Source organism: Globicephala melas, chromosome 15 (genome assembly GCF_963455315.2).
Source record: "Globicephala melas chromosome 15, mGloMel1.2, whole genome shotgun sequence".
NCBI lineage: Eukaryota > Metazoa > Chordata > Mammalia > Artiodactyla > Delphinidae > Globicephala > Globicephala melas.
The window spans coordinates 85482701-85490072 of record NC_083328.1 but is presented as its reverse complement, the minus strand read 5'-3'; the positions used below and the strand labels follow the sequence as shown (position 1 = coordinate 85490072).

The 7372-nt window shown below is 62.9% G+C and overlaps 1 long non-coding RNA gene across 1 annotated transcript; it reads right to left on the bottom strand.

Annotated features, from left to right (window-relative positions):
* Positions 1–1558: 1558 nt before the first annotated feature.
* Positions 1559–5428, bottom strand: LOC132593496 (uncharacterized). The gene is made up of 4 exons (XR_009559102.1): positions 5337–5428; positions 4503–4668; positions 3159–3340; positions 1559–2827 (listed from the first exon to the last, which is right to left on the bottom strand). It is a non-coding gene; the product is annotated as an uncharacterized lncRNA (long non-coding RNA).
* Positions 5429–7372: the final 1944 nt, after the last annotated feature.

Sequence of the window (7372 nt, the reverse complement as noted above, 5' to 3'; positions counted from 1 at the left end):
GATGGGCTTGTAGGTCAGAGGTCAGGGGAGGCCTCCGTCGGGGATGGAGAGGGGCCCAAAGGACGTCTGAGGTGCAGCGGCTGAATGTCTGGGGAGCACCCAGGCAGAGGGCGCTGGCAGGACAGAGGGCAGGCGGGAGGGCGGACGGACCTACGGTGGGGCTGGGCACAGGTGTGGTGCTCAGGTGGGAATGCTGCTCAGGTGGTGGGAATGCTGCCGGGGGCAGGGATGAGCCGCAGAGCCCCAGGCCACCAGGGGTGACGCTTCTTAGCGATGCTGCGGTCCAGCGGGGAGGGGCACTCAGGTCCTGGCCAGACCTTGAGAGTTTGTCCGCAAGATTTGCTGACCCAGGGGAGATGGTTACAGAGAAAGGGGGGGGGGTCAGGTGAGCGGTCCCCGGGGAATAGGGTGCCTCTCCTGAGAAGGTGGGAGGGAAGGAAAGGGCAGGCAGGGACTTCGCTTCGTGGGAGGGACCTCTGCCCAGAGCCGGCCCACCCCCCACGGGGCAGGAGGTACCCGAGTGGCTGTGAGGGGTGGAGGTGCTCCCTGCTCAGAGCCCCTTGCGGGGCTCGGAGGGGTCCCCACGACCGGCCTGGGGGACCGTCTCCCAGTGAGGAGCCCCTGGAGCTCGGGTAACTGGAGGCAGGTGTGGTTTCTGGGTTCCTCGCCCAGTGGACCCCTCGCCCCTCACCCCTTGAGCCGAGGTCGGGGAGCCGGGAGCAGCTGCTGGAGAGCAGTGATTTCCTGGAAGCGCTGAGGACAGTAATGGAGCCTGAGCTGCCCCTGGGGGAAGTGGCTTCTGCCTGAGAGCATTTCCTGAAGCTCCATCCCTGGGGGCACAGGGCGGGGGGTTAGGGTTGGGCAGGCAGCCCTCCCGTGCATCCCACCCCATCTGCCAGCCTGGGAAGAGAGGGGGTGCAGAGCCCAGGAGGCCCCACAGAGCCTGGCTCCAGCCTCACTGAGAGACCCTCGGGGGCCTGGGTGGGACGGGACAGTGAGAGGCCACTCTGACCTCAGAGCCTCAGCTTCCTTGTCTGCGAAGTGGGGCCACAGCCCCTCCTGGGTGGTGAAAAGGCTGCGGTGTGGACAGAGCCCCTGGCCGAGGCCCCAGCCGGGGAAGCCCCCAGACAGGATCACTGTCTCACCCACCAGAGGAGCTACTGGGTGGATGGGTGGATGGATGGATGACCTCATCAGTGGGTCAGTCAATGCCTCGGCCACTGGGCAGCCGGGGCGGTGGGCAGCGCGTAGGGGGCAGGGTGAATATGGCTGGACCCATGTCAATGTACGTTCAGCTCTGGGGGTGGAGGTGAGGCTGGGGTCTTATTTGGAGCGGGGAAGGGCAAGGCTGGGCCAGTGCCCTGGGAGCCACAGTCAGAGGGTGGAAGCCCCTTCACCCTAGCCTGGGCACCCACCACCCCAGGAGGCACCCAGAGCCGTTCGCAGCATCAGTCCCGGGTCAGCGCCGTCCCCTCTGATGAGACCCTGTTCCCGCTCACTTTGCTCTATCCTGAGTCTTTAAACAAAACAAAATAAATCCTGGGTTTTATTTTAATGTTTCACTTGTGCTCTCCGGCAACAGCCAACACAGTCTCTGCAATGGCCTCTCTCTGCTGGGATGAGCCCAGCTTTCCCATCGGAGCACCTGAGCAGTCAGACGTCTCTCCAGCGAGTCCACGGAAGACGCTCGTCGTCACCAGAACAATGACCGCAGAGGGACACCGCCTCACACCACCGGGACGGCTGGAAAAAACAAGAGCCCCAAACCAGAACATAACAAGGGATATTGTTATCAGCGAGGATGTGGCGAAATTTGAACGTCAGGTGTTGCTGGTGAGAATGTAACACGGCGCAGCCACTGTGGGGAATCGTCTGGCAGCTCCTCAAAAAGTCAAACCATCACAACCAGCAATTCTGCTCCTCGGTACGTGCCCCCAAATGAAACAAGGACCCAAACAGGAACTCGCACACGAGGGCTCACGGCAGCCAAATGGGGAAACCCAACGCCAGCTGCCAGTGGGCGGACAAACTGCAGTGAAGGGATTCGGCCACACTGGCCACAATGTGGATCCACCTAGGAGACACGGTGCTGAGCGAACAGGCCCAGACGCAGAAGGCGTGTGTCGTGCAATCCCATTACACGAGCCGCCGGGGCAGGAGACGCCACCGAGACCGAGCAGACGGAGGGAGGGGGAGACCAACCACCTGATGGGAACCGGGCCCCCTTCGCGGGGAGGAGAATGTCCTGGAACCAGAGAGGGGTGGTGCTTGCACGGCGCTGTGACTGTGCGAAATGCCACGGAACTGTTTGCTTGTAAATAGCTAATTTTATGTTGTGTGCGTTTCACCTCGATTAAAAAACAACAGAAAAAGATAAGTGAGCTCAGGGTCCAGCCCCAGCCCCTCTCCCCACTGACCCCCACCGCCTGGACGCAGGACCACCCAGACCCGGGCATGGCCCCTGGGCTGTGAAGGCAGAGCTCCTGCTCTCTTAGGGGCCTGAATGATGGACTCCAACCTGTCCCAACACCCCGACACCCGGCTCCACTCAGGCCGGGGAGGGGGCGGCAGGAGCAGGGAGGAGGGGGGTAGAGGCGGCTGCTGCCCCTCTGGGCTAAGGATGGCTACGGGCACAGACTTTGGGAGGGTGTCACGTTGCCCAGTCCCGTCGCTGCTGGAATATTCCCTGTGGGATGGACAGAATAATGCCCCTCCCCAAAGAGGTCCACATCCCGACCCCCGGAACCTGTGAATGCATCACCTTCTGTGAACGCATCACCTTCTGTGAACGCAGCTTCTCTCCTGCCTGGATGGCGAGACCACAAACCTGGAGGCACAGAGGGGCTCCTATAGCACCTCGGGGGTGTCTGCACTCAGCCGGTCGAGAAGACGTCCGCCCGCAGGACTTCTTGGGGCCTTTCTGAGGCCAGTGCCAGTGTGCATGTCGAGTGCCCAGCAGCCCAGCCTCAGCTGACCACCCCCTGCTCTGCTCGCCCATACCCTCACCCGCCAGCACACACAGGCACACGGCAAACCCCAGTGCCCAGACCCTCAGGTACACACACATACAGAGGCGCACGCGCACACACACATGCACGCACGCACAGGCATACGGCAAACCCCAGTGCCCAGACCCCCAGATACACAAACGTGCGTACATAACCGTGATGGCAGTGGGAAAACCTCCCTGACAGCTCGGAAAGAAAGTTAGATTTCATTGCCATGATGTCAGCAGAGAGCAGTTTGCTTCCAGAGACGTCCCATCCAGAACGGTGGCAGCTTCACCATCGTGGAGACGCAGTATACGTCGGGGACCTGGCCATGTGCACCACCGGAGCCCCTGTGAGGGTTAGTGCAGCTTCGGGTCAGCAGGGTGGCCTTGGACCTGCCCTGCAATGGGCCCCCACCAGCCCAGAGCTCCGGGGGGAGGTAAAGGAAGGCCCCGAGAGCAAGGGGCACTGGAGGGGAGGAGTGCTGGGGGTCCAGGCTGAGCTCCGAGCCCTCAGGGGTCACCCTCCTGCTCTGAGGGCAAAGACCATCCCGTCTCTTCCTCCGCCTCCCTCTCCACGCCGCCGTGTGTGCAGGGTGTGACAAGGGCTTCTCCACCTGCAGAAGCCTCCCCCATGCGGAGGACTCACACGGACTCATCTTAGAAGAAAATGAACTGAAGCCAGGGAGTTTGCTCTGAGCCCCAGCTCCGGTGCCCCGCCCCCTCCTCACACAGACATGCCCACAGAGGGACCCTCACCACCCGGCTGACCTCGACATCGCCCCTGAGGACAGGGCTGGTACTCCCACTTCCGCCCGTGGCCGGTCCTACAGGGAATGAGAGGCAGGAAGGCGAGGAAGGGGGGTGGCCAGGTCCCCTCACCCCACTGGGTCCAGCGGCCCCCTTGGGGAAGTATTTTTCTGGGTCAGTCAACAGACTCGTATTTCCAGGGAGAAAGAAGCCCCTGATCATAAAGCCCGGGCCGGGGTGTGGGGAGGTTCGGGGGCCGTTTCTGGTGGCGTTTTAAGGAATCCTGCCTTAAATGTGGAAACTCATCACAGCAGAGAGCTTTCCCGGCCCCTGCAGAGCTGCAGCCGTCAGAACAGTCTGTAGAACAGAAGGGCTCACAGCTCTGCAGGCGGGTTCCGGTGCCCAGCGCAGCTGGGGGACCGGGCAGCTGGTGGCCTCACTCCCCCGGGCTGCCTGCCCTTTCTGGGGGCTCCTGCCCCGTCACGGTCATCACGTGGTCGTCCCAGTCACCGCAGCCAGTGCTGAGTGCTGTGCGAAGCCTGGCAGAGGCCTGCTCTGCTCTCCCAGGAGTCTGGTGAGCAGCGCAGAGTGGGAAAAACACGGCCTTGGTGGCCGAGAGAGCCAGGGAGTTGGGGGACAGGCCGTGCGCAGGAGGGCTCGGGGGGAGAAGGGGAAGGGCCCCAGATGCCCACGATCATCGTTCATGCTGCGTTTGCAAGCAGAGGCAACTGTTTGCAACCCTGCCTCCAACTCTGCAGCGCACCTCCGGGGGGCCTGAGCCGGTGTGGACACACAGAGCAGACCGGGCTGGAGAGCCCCGTCTGGCTCTCTGGCGGGAAAGCCCTTCTGACCACAAGTCGCACGTCCCTCTTCCTTCTGAGCCAAGCAGAGCTCCCATCCTCCATGTGACACGGGAGCTGGCTTCTGACCTACAGGGTGAGGGGAATTGACAGAAACACAGGCATTTAGACCATTGACCTGCAAACCCATTTAGCCCCCAAAACGTTTCCCCTCCATAGTGTTGGACGTGGGGACAGAATGTCCACCAGGTGGGCAAGCGTCACCTTACCTGGGCACAGGCTCCGGCGCATTTGGCTAACTGGACTCTTTGTGTCCAATGCCTGGACATGCCCTGTGCGCCATCCCTTCCCACCCGCTCTGGGCAAACACAGGGGTGATGGCTGAGGGGCACCTGTTCCCTGCCCCCTCCCCTCCCTGGGGAGCCCCTCAAACTTCTTCTCTCCCCAGGTAGACCTCAGGGCTCTGGGGCTGCCCTGTTGGACGCCCCAGGCCCAGTGGGGCCCAGAGCCCTGGTCATCGCCCAGCGGTGCGGGCAGGGCCCCAGAGCCCCTAATGCCCCGTTCACGCCAGGTTGCTATCTGCTTGCTAAGGCTAGCGGTGGGGGGCATGGGGGTGGGTGCGGGGCGGGGGGTCCCGCCACTGGGAGCCCAGCCCGGAGCCCTGAGACAAGGGGAGCCTGGGAGTGTTGCTCCAGCAAGACCTCAGCCACAGTTAGCTGGGGCCCTCATCGCTGCCTTATAAATATTCATTCTGCCATTGTTATAAAGGTGCTTTAAAAAAAAAACGCCAAACTCACGTGGAGTCAGGGACGGAACCGCTGCCGCCACGCAGGCCGCCACGCCAAACCCCCTGTTGGTGAGCCGCAGCCGCCACCGGGATGGCTGCTCGGGGCCCACGTGGGCGCTCTCTGGGGTTTTGCTTAATTTGGGACAGTTTTTTTTGTTCCCTGCATGTAACATTTATAAATGTCACAGTGTGCCCAGGCTGCTCTGTGCCTGTGGGCGTGGCCTCCCAAGGGGGCGGGCCCTGCAGCCGTGTGGAAGGGGTGCTGTCGCCCTCCCCTCGGGGGACCCTCCTGCCTCCACTGGGGGGTGGCCTCCTCCACTTCAGCTTCCACACCCCGAGGCCGGAACCCCCGCCCGCTCTGCCAAGTTGTTACAGCCCATCTCGACCCCCCCGAATGGGCACAGGGATGCCTGCGCCGGACTGGATCTAGGATAGAGCCGGAGGTCGCCTAGTCCGGCCCTCCTGTCACCAGTAGCTGGATGCTTTGCTTAAATGCTTCCTGTGATGGGGTGCTCACTACTTCAGAGGTGCCCTCCCCGCCTCAAGGGAGCCGGTGATGGCAGGTCACACAACAACGATGCTGACCATTGGTCAGGCTACTGAAGCCCGGCGGGTGGCAGGCGCAAGGGGAGGCCCCTGAACCTGCACGCCTGTAAATGCCACCGTCCCCAGAGCCGGCCACAAACACAGCGTCAGCAGAAGGAGCGGCCGCCCTTCACAGCCACAGACCCCCAGTATGTGTTGGGGGAAAGGGACCCCGGCCTGGCTGCAGGGACAGCTCAGCAGCCTCCCTCCCTCTCCACCTGCCCTTCCTGGCACAGAGGCTGCTCTGCTCTTGGGCCCCTCTCTGGGGCCACGTCAGACACGTCCACAGAAGGCTGATCACAGACGGACACCCGCCATGTCCGGCTCTGCCCCAGCGAGAAATCCTGGGCCTGGCGGGGCAAAGGCTGCCCCATCTCCGGCTCCACCACTGGTGACGGTCAAGGGGATGCCAGCGGAGGCTGGTGCGTGTCCAGCAGCAAGTTGGGGTCTCATCACAGGGTTCCTGACAGAGGCCCCAGCATCGTGGGCAGGCACGTCTCCACACAAATCCCCCAGCCACGCCAGAGCCTCCCAGGTCAGCCTCCCAACTCCTCATAAACACGGCCCCTCCTGGCCCTGCAGGCGGGTCTCCATCAGCCCCGGACGTTAGGGTAGGCAGACGTTCCTCAGGGCGGGCACAGCCCAGCGCCTGGCCTAGAGAGGGGGCCGGGTCAACCCGCCCACACCATCCGGGTCAGGGCCAGTCCCCCCAGAAGAGGATGTACCGCGTGTACCGCTCGGGCAGCTGCGCCCGGCAGCGAGGCCTGCGTGTGGACCCCTCACTCCCTCCGCGCCCTGCGCGTCAGATGCCAAACCCGCATCTGGCCGTGGCCACCCCCCCTTCCCCTGGAGCCCCCCACTGGCCTCTGCCCTGGCCAAGTTTCTAAGCATCTGGACCAACAGAAGTTCCCAGGCCAGGGTGGGTGCGGCCACACTCCGGGGCCCCTGAGGAAGCTTTTGCTTCTTGACAGTGCGGGTTCCCTGATAGCAGGTGTTCGGACAGTGAGAACCGGGGCCCTGCGGAGAGCCGTCCCACTTACCAAACGGAGCCCTGCTCAGTCCTGACGGATGGCTTAGCCGGATCGTAAAACTCCGGCGGAAGTCAAATTCAGGTTCTCAAAACCTTGGAGATACTCCTTGAATTTATTATGTGACCTGATAAATCATTGAATCCGAGTCCTCGTGGATGTGGAACAGGCCCGGCAGGCGGGCTGGAACACTTCGAGTCCCGAGGGTCGCGGCGCTCGCCTGCTGTGAGCTAAGGTTCCCCGAGAAATGCTCTTCTGGGAACTTCCGCTGGAAATCCAGAATCCCCGGGAGGCTTTCCCGAGGTCAGAGGGCAGCAAAGCCTGAGAGGCCCCCGGCGTGGTCTTTGGGACCCTCTGTCCCCCTCGGCCCAGGGTCTCGGCTGTTTCTCTGGCCACCCCTCCCTGGGGAGCTCCCCCAATTTCCTCTGAAAAC